We start from the raw sequence: 15070 nt of genomic DNA on the forward strand, positions 1-15070 counted from the left end.
CCTCTGGGCCTCTGTCTCCCTCTGCCTGGGCAGCCTGGGGGCTCTGCTGCAGCCCCTCCTCTGGAGCACCCAAGCCCAGAGAGGGTGGGAGTTGGGGACCCTGCCTCTGGCTTCCTGGAATCCAGAGCAGGGGACAGTGGGGCTGGGGGCAGCAGGACAGTTTGCATCCCCCAAATGGAGCAGACCTTGGGCAGTGCCTCCCAGAGTCCTGGGCTGGGGGACCTCCATCCATTATGGCTTCTTCTCTTTGAGATGGAAGCTGGGTGTCCCCAGGTTGGTCTCCACCCTGTTTCCAAATGTAGATCTTCTTATTATGCAGCTACGGCAAGGCCAACAGATCAGCAGATGACTGCCACGGAAAAGACACTTTGTTACTCACCGATCCCAAGAGGAAGGGCATAACAGGCCATGTGGAGCCACACGGGGAAGCACCAGGGTCCAGCAGGAGGCAGAGCGAGAGGGAACAACATGGACAGGAGCTTTTATTGTGGTTTCCACTGGAAGGAATGGGTGAGGCAGGGTAAACAGGCTTGGAACTGGCCAGACTGAGTAATTTCCATGGGCTCTGGGGTGTCGGCACTGAGTATCGTGTACATCTCAGCCTATCAACGGCAAGGCTTTCAGAGAGCAGCATCTGAGGACACCTGGGTCCCTACTACTTACAGCAAGGCCCTCACAGACGTTACCCCAGCTAGAGCCAGCATTGTGGCTAGGCCGGCCCTCGTGGTTCTTATCATGATCACAGGACGTACTTCAGGAAAAACCATCAGGGAACTTGGCAGAACAAGATTCGTTACTCACAGGTTCTGGAGGGTACACAGCAGGCACCCCCTCTGAGGGCCACGGAGCAAGATCATGGGGAGAGAGAGAGGGAGGGAACGCAGACCTGAGTCTCTGCCTTTATTAGGGTCCGGGGATCGGAGTCTCGGATTCACTCTTTATTGAATATAAAGCATAAGAGCTGGAATTAGGGTGCCAAAAGGGAAAGCGGGGTCGTTCAAGGCGTCACTTGTCAAGGTTGCCTAGGGTTTCTGAAAAGGGGACCTTCCTAGGTTGGGGTAGCTAATAACCAGGTAGGTTGTGTTGCTAGTAGCTGTGCCGTGCAGCTATCTGTGTGTTTGTTCATGGTGGGTGTTGGCAATCAAAAGCTTAACGTCAGGGACTTCCCTGGCAGTCCAGTGGTTAGGACTCCACGCTTCCCTTGCAGGGGGCACGGGTTCAATCCCTGGTCGGGGAACGAAGATCCTGCTTAACGTCAGGCACTCACACTACAGTGGCCCTGGGGTGAGCAGGGAAGGGGCACAGTGGCTCTGGATTGCCTGGTATGCATAGGAGAGGTACACTCACTGGTTACTTGTTTGTCATCTCCAGGAACTCGCTAACCCCTCGAGGGACAGCCCCTTCCTGGTGAGTGAGGCCTCAGCTGACAGGGTGTCAAGAATACAGAAACTGGGAATTCCCTGGCGGTCCAGTGGTTAGGACTCCGCGCTTTCACTGCCGAGGGCCTGGGTTCAATCCCTCGTTGGGGAACTAAGATCCTGCAAGCCGTGTGGCGCGGCCACAGAAAAAGAATACACAAAGTGTAGTTGATACACCCGTAACTGCTGGGTGATGAGGACACGGCTCTTCTTTGGCCTTCATTTTCTTCATCTCCAAATGCGGTGGCCGGGGCCCTGGTAGCCCAGGGGAGCACCCAGGGTCCCATACAGGGTCTTGCGGCTTTGACATCCAGCAAGCAGGGAGCTGGTCCCTGATGACAACATGCTGGGAGAAGGTAGATCTTCCTGGGGGTGGGAAGGGTGGGAAAGTTCAGCATTGGGGCTCCGCCCCCCACGGGAGGTTTGTTTGTTTGTTTGTTTTGGTCCATGCAGCATGTCTTGTGGGATCTGGAATTCCCAATGGGGTTTGGAGTCTGGGCCTCAGGAAGCCTGTGAGGGGCCCGAGTTCTCTGTCGGGCAGCCGTGGGGGCTTGGGAGGTGGGCTGCAGCCAGGATTGGGGGACTTTGACTGACGGTGGACCAGAGGGTGCCCAGCTGCCTGGGGTACAAGGCCTTCCCCCGGCGCCTGCTGGATACCTCCCAGCCCCAGAGCTGGGCCGAGGTTTCCTGCTGCAGAACTGGAACCCTGGTGGGCTTCTTCTAGTTGGCAGGAGGGAGTTATGCCAGAGAGTAGCATTTTCTTGTTTTTAGATTTTTTTTCCCCCTTCGTTTTTGTTCAGGTGTGGACAGCTGCAGTGGGCCAACAGGGCATGTTAGGGGGGTGAGGCCGGTGTCAGACGCCACCTGAGCTGAGGTCTAGGGTCTGGATCTTCCCGGGTGTCAGCTGGATTCTCAGTGATCAGTGGTACAAACCACCCTGCGCTGACGGGCTCCGCACAACCACCGGCATATTCCCTTTTGTGGTTCCACGTTGACTGGCCTGGCTGGCGGCTCTTTGTTTCCCCGTGAATGGTGGCTGCTGGCGTCTGGGGGCTGGACTGGCTGGATGTTACCATGTCATTGGACGGTCCCAATGTCGTGTCTGGCGCATGGGTGGATGGGGACGCCTCTCCCTCTCTGCGTGGCCTCTCTGGATGGCCCTTCCACATGGGCACCCAAGCAGGACGGCCGCATCCCTTTCCTGGTGACTCGGGTTTCCCCAAAGCGCAGAGCCAAAACCCTTCTAATGCTTCAAATGCTCAGGTCCAGAACTGGGCCAGCATCGCTCCTGCTGCTTTCAGCAGGGTCTCAGGTCAGCCCAGGTGTGTGCTGGGGGCACAGGTGGGGGCCACACAAGGGCACGAACACCAGGGAGGCCTAGTTCATTGGGGCCACCACGGGGGCAGAGGGCACGAGCTGGGAATGGGCAGGCTGGAGTGGGCGACTCCTGTCCACTGGAGCCAGCTGACTGGCTGTGGGCAGGTGGCTTTGCTGTCTCAGGGCCAGCTTTGTCACCTGCACATTGGGGCAGCCACAGGTGCAAACGCCCTTCATGCATGAGCAGGCCGGGTTTCAGCTGCCTTTGTTCTCTCAAGTAGGGTCACCCTGTGCTGCCAGCTGCCCGCCCCATCCTATAGGCAGCAAGCCCAGTGACTGGCTTCCAAGAGACTCCAGAGAGGGTCAAGGTTGAAAAGGGAGGGATGTTTGGGGAGCCCACAAGGAGGGGGACATGGTCAAGTGGGCTCGGGTCCCAGTACCTGGGGAAATTCTGATGGGCCTGAGAAGGGAGGGGATGGAGTGGCGGGGATGTGTGTGGGCTGCAGTGGTGAAGATGGGGAGGGGGGCTCCAGGGTGTGTGTGTGTGCGTGTGTGTATCTTTATCCAGCTCTCACCATTTCTCTTTTTTTTTTTAATTGGAAAACTCACATAACATGAAATTAACCATTAACTGTTTTAAAGCCTACAATGTGTTTAGTACACTTGCAGTGTTGTGTAACCCTCACCTGTCTAGTGGCAAGACATTTTTATTCCCCCCGAAAGGAAACCCCTTCCCCGTTAGCGGTCACTCCTCTCCCCCACCCCCATCCCGGCAACCACAAAAACCACAGATCCACATTCTGTCTCCCTGGACTTCTGGACATTTTGTATAAATGGAGTCGTACCATAGGTGGCCTTTGGTGTCTGGCTTCTCTCACTGAGCATCATGTTTGCCAGGTTCTTCCCCCAAAAGTCTCCTTGTGTCCCTTTTTTTGCCGCTCCCACCCCTACCACCACATTACCCAGGCAACCACCAACTGGCTCTGACACTGTAGATTAGCTGCATTTCTAGAATCATGGAATATGTACCTTTTTTTTTTTTTTTGGTCTGGCAGTTTTTACCTGACACAATTATTTTACAATAATTTGCATGTAGGAAAAGTGATTTGCATGTAGGAAAAGTGATTTGCATGTAGGAAAATGAGCTCGCTTTTATGGCGGAGCTGTACTCCACTGTACGACTGTTCCACATCCATTTACCTAATTCCTCTGGTGATGGCTATCTAGGTGGTTTCCAGTTTTTTATGATTGCAAATAAAGCTGCTGAGAACATTTCTGTGTAAGCGCGTTCATCTGCTTTTAGTTCTTTCGGGTAAACTACCCAGGAGCGCAGTGGTTGCATCATATGGTAGGTGTATATTTAAATTCTAAAGAAATCGCCAACGTGTTTTCCGAAGTGGATGTGCCCTTACTTTCCTTCCCCCGCCCCCAGTAATGTCTATATTTTCATCTCCTTGCAGCCTTGGCATGACCTGATGTGGGCAGTCTTTTTGATTTTAGCCATTCTCACTGGTGTGCGACGGTATTACGCTGTACTTTATTATTATTATTGAAGTGAAGTTCACATAACAGAAATGTAATCTTCTTTTTTTTATACATCTTTATTGGAGGATAATTGCTTTACAATGGTGTGTTAGTTCCTGCTGTATAACAAAGTGAGTCAGTTATACGTATACATATATCCCCATATCGCCTCCCTCGTGCGTCTCCCTCCCACCCTCCCTATCCCACCCCTCTAGGTGGTCACAAAGCACCGAGCTGATCTCCCTGTGCCATGCGGCTGCTTCCCACTAGCTATCTGGTAGTGTTTATCTGGCCATGCCACTCTCTCGCTTCGTCCCGGAAACGTAATCATTTTATTTATTTATTTTTATTTAATTTATTTATTTGCTTGGCCACACTGGGCGGCATGTGGGATCTTAGTTCCCCAACCAGTGATTGAACCCGTGCCCCCTGCAGTGGAAGGGCAGAGTCCTAACCGCTAGACCGCCAGGGAGTTTCCCGAAATGTAATCATTTTAAAGTGACCAATCCAGCAGCATTCAGCACATTCATAACATAGTACATCACCTGCAGCTAGTCGTACACGAATCTTTTCCTGAGCTCCTCGGCACCTGGTAAAAGATCTAGTTGGGACTTTGGGATCGCATCGCATTTGAAGGTTAATTTTTGCAGGAGGACAAACATTCATTGAGCACCTACCGGGTGCCAGGCATTGTTATAGGTACCTGGAGACTTGGCCTTGAACAGAGCAAAACCCCATCCCCCATGATGTGGAGGTTGGGGGGAGGGGACAGAGGATCAACCAACAAACCAGTACATCATGGTTCTGTTCTGGGGACTAAATGCCTGAGTAGGAGGGATGGACATTCCAGGTTGGGGGAAAGAAGAGTCACTATTTTTATATTAGATGGTCAAGAGAGGCCTCTCGAATATGGAGACCCTTGAGTAGAGACCTGAAGGGAAGTAAGAGGATGGGTGAGTTGTGCAGGCGTATAGGTGAAGAACATTCTCGGAAGTGGGAACAACCCGTGCAAAGGCCCTGAGACAGCAACATGTTCCAGAAACAGTAGGTCTGCAGGGAGTGAGGGTGGTGGTGGTCATAAGATTTGATGGCAGAGAATGCGGGGTGGGGGGTGGGAGGCACAGAGGGTATGTAGTGAGATGGGGAGCCTTTGGGAGGTTTTGAGCAGAGGTGACCATTCTCTGATTTAGTTTTTTTTTTTTTAATTGAAGTACAGTTGATTTATAATTGATTTAGATTTTAAAGGGTGTTTTGGCAATGAGATGATCCCTCTGTTTTTATCTTTTTAAATTGAAGTATGGTTGATTTACAGTGTTTCAGGTGTACAGCAAAGTGATTTAGGAATATATATATATTCTTCAGATTCTTTTTAAAAATAAATTTATTTATTTATTTATTTTGGGCTGCGTCGGGTCTTCGTTGCCTAGTTGCAGCAAGCAGGGGCTACTCTTTGTTGCAGTGCGCAGGCTTCTCATTGCAGTGGCTTGAGGAGCATGGGCTCTAGCCGCATGGACTTCAGTAGTTGTGGCACACAGGCCCGGTAGTTGTGGCTCACAGGCTCTAGAGCACAGGCTCAGTAGTTGTGGCACACGGGCTTAGTTGCTCTGTGGCATGTGGGATCTTCCCGGACCAGGGATCGAACCTGTGTCCCCTGCATTGACAGACGGATTCTTAACTACTGCACCAGCAGGGAAGTCCCCAGATTCTTTTCCATTATAGGTTAGTACGAGATATTGAATACTGTGCTCTACAGTAGGTCCTTGTTGTTTAAGAAGATCCCTCCTGGGAGTTCCCTGGTGGCCTAGTGGTTAGGATTTCAGGCTTTCACTGCTGGGCCCGAGTTCAATCTTGAAACCTTCTGGCTTAAGTTAGACTATGCATTTTGTTTTTGATTTTTACCAAATTGGTTTAGTAACAACAATTTGTGGGTCCAGTTTGTTCTGAAACAACACTTATGTTAATTTGTATTATTATTGATTCATTCTCCTTCAAAAAAAAAAAAAAAACTAGGGAAAAAAAGGATCTTTCTGATACTTTCTTCTACTGTCTTGGCACAGTCTGAAGTTTCTACTTTTAGGCAGTTCTTTGGGTTAGATTATGAAAGGTTCTTCGTTTATTCAGGAGATACTTGTTGTCCATAGATGTCCATAGTGGTCCAATCCTAACAGCCAAAAGGTGGAACCAACCCGTATGTCCATCAGTGGATGACGAATAAACACAATGTGGTAGGACCATAACGTGAGCTGTAATTCATCCCTAAAAGGAATCAAGTTCTGACACACGCTGCACCGTGGACGCATCTTGAAAACATTATGCTAAGTCAAAGAAACTAGGAGCAACACGTTACGTAGTGTATGATTCCATTTATATGAAATATCGAGAATAGGTAAGTTCATAGAAACATAAAGGAGATTAGTGGTTGCATAGGGCTGGGGGATAGGCGGGGAAAGGGGGTGATGGCTAAAAGGATATGGGGTTTCCTTTTGTGGTCATGAGAATGCTCTCAGATTGACTCTGGTGAGGGCTTCACATTATCTGGGAGTATACTAAAAAGCATTGAATTGTACATTTTAAGTGGGTGAATTTTATGATATGTGCGTACATTTTTATGGGTGCTGAATTTTGTCCCCTCCAGATTTATGTGTCAAAGCCCTAACCATCGATACCTCAAAAAGTGACTGTAGTAGGAGACAGGACCTTTAGAGAGGTGACTAAATGGAGACGAAGCCATTCAGGTGGGCCCTGATCCAATCTGACTGGTGTCCTTATAAGCAGGGGACATTTGCGCACTCTGACACCAGGGATGCAGGCCCAGAGGCCAGACCATATGAGGACTCAGGGCAAGCCAAGGAGAGAGGCCTCAGAAGAAACCAGCCCTGCGGACACCTTGATCTGTATCTGTTTCGAAGGAAAAGCCGACGGAGCTGCAGGATTGGGTGGCGCATCCGATGTGGCCGTGAGAAAGAGGAAACGAGCGCGCCTCCCAGGTATCCGGGCTGAGCTGCGGAAGGATGGAGCCGACCTTGATGGGGAGGACGCTGGGGGGCGGGCGAGGGTGGAGGGGGGGACCCCTGGGAGCTAAGTTTGGACCTGCGTGGCCCCCACGTGGAGAGACCGGGAAGGCGTCTGGCCCTACTGTCTGGGTTGGAGAGATGAATTTCAGAGTTGTCCCAGTGGGTGGCCGTGGTTTGGAAAGGAGGAGGGAGTGTGGCTGATATCTAGAGGTTTCTGGGGGCTGAGGAAGAATCAGGAAAGAAGGAGCGACCATAGAGGTGGCAAGAGAAACCAGGAGAGTTCAGAACAGAGTGAATCAAGCAAAAGTCTGCCATCCCGTCACAGGCTGCGATGCGCTAGGTAAAACCGGACGTAGACGGAGACCGTAGGGTTTAATAACGTGGAGGTCATTGGTGACGACGGCAAAAACAGTTCCACCGGTTGAAGATAAAACGTGAAGGAGAAAGGGTGTATGGATGACTTTTTCTACAGTTTTGCTTGGGGGGGGGGGGTTGGGTTGGGCGGAGGCAGAGACTTAGGGCAGAGGCCAGACGGTGAGGGTGCTCAGAGTCTTTTTTTCCCTTTAAAATGGAAGATGCCCATGAGAATGGCTATAATTAGAGAGAGAGAGAGAGAGAGAGAGAGAGAGAAGCAAAAACAGAAAATAAGTAATGGCGAGGGTGCAGCGAAATTGGAACCCTTGTACATTGCTGGTGGGAATGTAAAATGATGCAGCCTCTGTGGAAAAGAGTTTGGCGTTTCCTCAAAAGTTAAACACAGAATTACCATATGGCCCAGAATTCCACTCCTAGGAATGTACCCGAAAGAACTGAAAGCAGGTATTCAGACAAATACTTGTGCGTGCTTGTTCATAGCAGTGTTATTCACACTACCCAAAACATAGGAACAGCCCACGTGTCCATCCATGGATGAATGGACACACAAAATGTGGTCCAACCAGACAACGGAATATTATCCAGTCATAAGAACGAAGGAATTTCTGACACACGCTACAGCGTGGTTGAGCCTTGAATACATATGCCGAGTGAAAGAAGCCAGACAGAAAAAGTCAGAGCGTATGAGTCCCTTTAGTGTGTGCAATGTCCGGAATAGATAAATCCATAGAGACAGAAAGTAGATCAGTGGTTGCCAGGGGCTGGGGGAGCAGGCAAATGGGAAGCAACAGCTCAATGAGTAAGCGGTGAGGAAAAAAATTAAAAAGAAAAAACTTCATATTTCGGATCCGTTTTAGGTTCACAGAAAAATGAAGAGGAAGGTACAGAGACTTCCCCTATATTCCCTGCCCCCATACATGCATAGCCTCCCTCCTTATAAATATAACATCCCCCACCAGAGTGGTACCTTCGTTAAAACTGATGAACCTACAATGACATGTCATTATCACCCGAAGTCCATAGTTTCCCTTCAAGTCCACTCTTGTTGTTGTACATTCTGTGGGTTTGGACAAATGTATAATGACATGTATCTACCATTATAGTATCATACAGAGCATTTTCACTGCCCTAAAAATCCTCTATGCTCTGCCTCTTCATCCCTCCCTCCCCTCTGATCTCTGGAAACCACTGATCTTGTTACCCTTTCCATATGTTTGTTTTTTCCAGAATGTCATAGCGATGGAATCATGCAGTATGGAGTCTTTTCAGATTGGCTTCTTTCTTTTCTTTTTTAATATTTATTATTTTTTTATTTGTTTGTTTTGGCTACAGACTTCTTAGTTGCGGCATGCGGACTCTTAGGTGCAGCATGCGGGCTCTAGTTCACCGAGCAGGGATTGAACCTGGGTCCCCTTCATTGGGACCACGGAATCTTAACCACTGGACCACGAGGGAAGTCCCAGATTGGCTTCTTTCACTTAGTCATGTGCATTTAAGGTTCCTCCATGTCTTTTCATGGCCTGATAGCTTGTTTCTTTTTAGTAGTGAATAACGTTCCATCGTTTGGATGTACCACAGTTTGTCCACTCACGTGCTGAAGGACATCTTGGTTGCTTCCAAGTTTGGGCAATTATGAATTCATCCATATGCAGGTTTTTGTGTGGACATAAGTTTTCAACCCCTTTGGGTAAGGACCAAGGAGTGCTATTGCTGGATCATATGGTGAGAGTGTGTTTAGTTTTTTAAGAAGCCGCCAAACTGCCTTCCAGAGTGGCTGGACCGTTTTGCATTCCCACCAGCAATGAACGAGAGTTCCTGTTGCTCCACATCCTCGCCAGCAATTGGAGTCATCGGTTTTCTCGGTTTTGGCCGTTCTCATAGGTGTGTACTGTTTTCTCACGGTTGTTTTAATTTGCAGTTCCCCGATGATACATGTGGAGCCTTTTTTCATGTGCTTATTTGCACTGTGAATATGTTTCGGAACTAGATATTGGCAGTGGTTGCACAGCTTTATGAATGTACTAAGTGCACTGAAATTTTATTTTATTTTTTAAAGGTATTTATTTATTTATTTACTTGACTGCGTCAGGTGTTAGTTGCAGCATGTGGGATCTTTGTTGCGGCATCTGGGATCTTTCTTTGCAGTGTGTGGCCTCCTCTCTAGTTGTGGCGTGTGGGCTCCAGAGTGTGCGGGCTCAGTAGTTGCAGCGCACAGGCTCTCTAGTTGTGGCGCTCTAGAGCACGCAGGTTTAGTTGCCCCACGGCATGTGGGATCTTAGTTCCCCGACCAGGGATCAAACCTCCTGCATCCCCTGCATTGGAAGGTGGATTCCTTTTTTTTTTTTTTTTTTTTGCGGTACGCGGGCCTCTCACTGTTGTGGCCTCTCCCGCTGCGGAGCACAGGCTCCGGACGCGCAGGCTCAGCGGCCATGGCTCACGGGCCCAGCCGCTCCGCGGCATGTGGGATCTTCCCGGACCGGGTCTCGAACCCACGTCTCCTGTATCGGCAGGCGGACTCTCAACCACTGCGCCACCAGGGAAGCCCGGAAGGTGGATTCTTAACCACATTTATGTTATGTCGATTTCATCTCAATAATAAAACAAAACAGTGGAAAATGAATCAGCATATTTGTATGTCTGTGGGTATAATCTAGTTCAGAGGGAAGACTGTTCAGGTGGCTCCTTAAATAGGCAGGTAGGGTGGGAGCTGGTGGAGATGGCCTAGGTTTGCCTGGGATCAGGGCAAATTGTTTACTCACAGCAGCAGGAAGGAGAGCTAGGCGGGCGCGTGGATCTGGATGCAGGTCTGCGGGTTGGAAGGGGGTGGTGGCTTTGGAAGTTATTTTTCTCCTGCTGGTTTCTATTGTCTCAGTGATACTGTCTGTTCTGACAAAATTGTTGGTAAACGGGAATGATGTCAGTACAAGGAGGAAATAGCAGTGGATTCTGAGCATGTTTTTTCAGCCCCTTGACGAACACAGGAAGCCACCAGTAGGTGGCGCTGTCTCCCTGCGCTTCATGCTGACCCAGCCGTGGGTTTCCTTTTTTTTTTTTAAACTATTTAAAAAAAAATAAATTTATGTATTTACTTATTTATTTTTGGTTGGGTCTTTGTTGCTGCACGTGGGCTTTCTCTAGTTGCGACGAGCAGGGGCTACTCTTCGTTGTGGTGCGCGGGCTTCTCATTGCGGTGGCTTCTCGTTGCGGAGCATGGGCTCTAGGTGCGAGGGCTTCAGTAGTTGTGGTATGTGGGCTCACTAGTTGTGGCTCCCAGGATCTAGAGCGCAGGCTTAGTAGTTGTGGCGCACGCGCTTAGTTGCTCCGCGGCATGTGGGATCTTCCCGGACCAGGGCTCGAACCCATGTCCCCTGCATTGGCAGGCGGATTCTTGACCACTGCGCCACCGGGGAAGTCCCGAGGGTTTCCTTTTGACCACGTGCTTATTTTGCTCTTCTTCCCAGCCTTTATGCATTCGCTTTTGCCTCGACCCTTCCTCACTCTCTTTTCCATTAAGCAACCTTCTCCTCCTTTGTACGTTTTTAATTGTAAAATATATATAACACAAAATTTACCACTTTGACCATTTTTAAGTGCACAATTCCATGGTATTAAGTACATTCATCTCGTGCAACCATCACCATCAACCATCTTCCGAACTCCTTTCATCTTGCAAAACTGAAACTCTGTCCCCGTTAAACTCTAACTCCCCATCTCCCTCCCCCAGCCCCTGGCACCCCTCATTCTATGTTCTGTCTCTATGGATTTGACTCCTCTGGGGACCTCACATAAATGGAGTCATACAGTATTGTCCTTTTGTGACTGGCTTCTTTCATTCAGCATAATGTCCTCAGGGTTCATCCATGTTGTAGCACATGTCAGAATTTCTGAATTTTTTAAAAAGGCGAGTTTCTATATTTCTTCATGCTTATTAGAAATGTAACAGTTAAAAATGTAACTTTTAAACCCTGCAAGTGTTTTTCTTAAGCTCCTTTCTGCTTTTGTTAATGCTCTGCTTCCAGGATTGCAAGGAGGTTGAGCGGGTTGTCCCAGCCCTCTGCCTGCATAAGCCATAGCGCTCTCAGGTCTGAGTTCCTAGAACACACATATGACTCTGCGGCAAAAACAAGCGCCTATGTCAGAAGCAAGTCCATCTGCTGACAGAGATCAGTTACCTTGGTTTTCTGAGACTGACTCATCTATGCTCTTCTGGCCAAATTGTCCTTGATCATGATGTAATTTTCTCCCAACACTGCGAGATTTGAGTAAGAGTATTTTTTTTTAATTTTTATTGAAGTATAACATTGATTTACAATGTGTTAGTTTCACACTTGCTGTACAGCAAAGTGATTCATATATATATATATATGTGTATATATATATATATATATATATATTTCCCCTTCTTAACCATAAGTTTGTTTTCTATGTCTGTGAGTCTATTTCTGTTTTATAAATAAATTCATTTGTATCTTTTTATTTTTGGTTGGCATGTGGAGCTTCCCATGACCAGGGATCGAACCTGTGTCCCCTGCAGTGGAAGCATGGGGTCTTAACCATTGGACCACCAGAGAAGTCCTGTATCATTTTTTTAGATTCCACATATACGTGATATCATATGATATTTGTCTTTGTCTGACTTACCTCACTTAGTGTGATAATCCCTACATCCATCCATGTTGCTACAAACGGCATTATTTCATTCTTTTTTATGGCTGAGTAATATTCCATTGCATATATGTACCACATCTTCCTTATCCATTCATCTGTTGATGGACATTTAGGTTGCTTCCATATCTTGTGGGTAGCAGTATTTTATTTAGGATTTTTGCTTCTATGGTCATCACTGAAAATTGGTCAGAATTTTCCTACCTTGTTCCGTATTCTTATCTGTTTTTGTTTTCACTGAGGTGAAATTCACATCAACAAAATTAACCTTTTGAAAGCGAACAATTCAGGGGCATTTAGTGCACTCACAATGTTGTGTACTCACAACCACCACCTCTGTCTAGTTCCAAAACATTTCCATGGTCCCAAAAGGAAACCCAGTACTCAAACATACGCTCCCATTCCTTCTCCTCCCCCTCTGCCTGGTAACCACCAATCTGCTTTCTGTCTCTGTCGATTTACCTATTCTGGCTATTGTATATAAACAGAATCATACAATATGTAACCTTTTATGTCTGGCTTCTTCTTTCACTTAGCATAACGTTTTCGAGGTTCATCCATGTTGTAGCCCTATCTGGTTTGGGTGTGTAGCCTATATCATCCTCTTAAGAGAAGTTGGGTATTCTGCTCTACCCCCCACCTTTTTTTTTTTAATTCTTGGTATCAATCTGAATAAGATGGGAATTATCCGCTACTTGTAATGGCGATAAAACTTGATTGTAAAATCCTCTAAGTTTTGTGTGTTAGGTAGAGGGAGTTCCCCCCCCCCATTATTTCCAACTCATTAACATTTATGGGTCTAGTCAAGTTTTCTGATTCTTCTTGGTACAGTTTTTGCATTTTATATTTCCCCATAAATGAATTCATTTCATCTTGATTTTCAAATTTATCAGCCTATAGTTCATATAGTTTTTTAAAATCGCCTTCACCCATTTTGCCTGCCCCATGCCCTGCCCTGCCTCTGGCACCCACCAATCTGTTCTTTCTATCTATGAGTTTGGTTTTTTTTTAGATTCCACATGTAAGTGAGATCATACAGTATTTGTCTTTCTCGGTCTGACTTAATCTCACTTAGCATAATGCCCTTAAGGTCCATCCATGTTGTTGTAAATGGCAGGTTTTCCTTTTTATGGCTGAGTAATACTCCATTGTATATATACCACATCTTCTTCGTTTTTAAAATTAATTTATTTGGTTGCTCTGGGTCTTAGTTGCAGCAGGCAGGATCCTTAGTTGTGGCTTGCGGGCTCCTTAGTTGCGGCACATGGGCTCCTTAGTTGTGGCATGCAAACTCTTAGTTGTGGCATACATGTGGGATCTAGTTCTCTGACCAGGGATCTGACCCGGGCCCCCTGCATTGGGAGTGCAGAGTCTTAACCACTGCACCACCAGGGAAGTCCCCTATACCACGTCTTCTTTATCCATTCGTCTGTCAGTGGACATTTAGATTGTTTCCATATCTTGGCTGTCGTAAATAATGCTGCTATGAACATGAGGGGTGCCTATATCATTTCAAGATAGTGATTTTGTTTCCTTCAGATAAAAACCCAGAAGTGGAATTGCTGGATCATACGGTAGTCATATTTTTAATTTTGGGGGGAACCTCTGTACTGTTTTCCGTAGTAGCTGCACCAATTTACATTCCCACCAACTACGGTTCCATTTTCTCTACATCCTCACCGACACTTGTCATCCCTTGTCTTTTTGACGTATAGTTATTCTTAACCTTCCCATATATATTTTTAAAACTCTCCTCATTTCCTCCTTGCTCATTCTCTTCAGGGGTTTATCTTATTAATGTTCCCAAGGAGCCAGAGTTTGGTTTTATTCTGGCCATTTTTGTTCCTTTACCCTCTGTTTTGTTGATTTCTTTAATCTGTGTTACTTCCTTATTTTCTTGTGTCATTGGGTTTTCTCTATTGTGCACTTCCTAGGACTTCCCTGGCAGTCCAGTGTTAAGACTCTGTGCTCTCAATGCAGGGGTTACTGGTTCGATCCCTGGTTGGGGAACTAAGATCTCGCATGCCGCACTAACTGGCCAAAAAAAAAAAAAAAAAAAAAAAATTCTATTGTGCACTTCCTGATCTGGTGCCAGGTCACCTCTCCTGCTGAGTGCAGCCTCCCTCCTTAGGACTGCCTGGCTGGGTACCTGTTGTCTGGTCAGTAGGTCCTGGCCAGGCTGATGGCCGCCTTGGGCGAGGTGGGCGAGGCTGAAGGTGCTGAGGGTGTCTGCATGTCTTAGAGAAAGGGGGAGCCCACTGGCACAGGAAGGAGAACTGGCTGGAGGCAGGGGGCAGCACTAGAGGGAATATTCCTTGTGAGGGGACACAGGACTGTCTGGATCTGTGAGAAGCCTTGGATCCTGGGTTGTGAATCTAGGGTCTGCACAGGTGAGGCCAGGTTTTGCAGGGCCAGCTGGTGGGGAAGGGCTGGGGGCTTGAAGACGTAGGCAATGGATGTTGCATCCCATAGTTGAAGAGGAGGTGGGGGCAATCTGAGAAGGCTTCCTGGAGGAGGAAGCCTTGCCTCGGTTGAGAGATTGAGTGGATGTGGGTCTTGAATGGTGAACTTTCAGCACCTCGGAGAAGGCTCGTGGGCCCTCCATATAGGCCCCCAATAAAGATGCGCACAAACTTTCTATATAGAATAAAACATATCCTCTATAGACGAAGCACACAAACACACACGTGATAATATGCATGAGCCCACAGGACACATGAGGACACACAGGACAGCATGCCTAAGTCACTAGAATGT

The sequence above is a fragment of the Stenella coeruleoalba genome (assembly GCF_951394435.1).
Source record: "Stenella coeruleoalba genome assembly, chromosome: 3".
NCBI classification, from domain to species: Eukaryota; Metazoa; Chordata; class Mammalia; order Artiodactyla; family Delphinidae; genus Stenella; species Stenella coeruleoalba.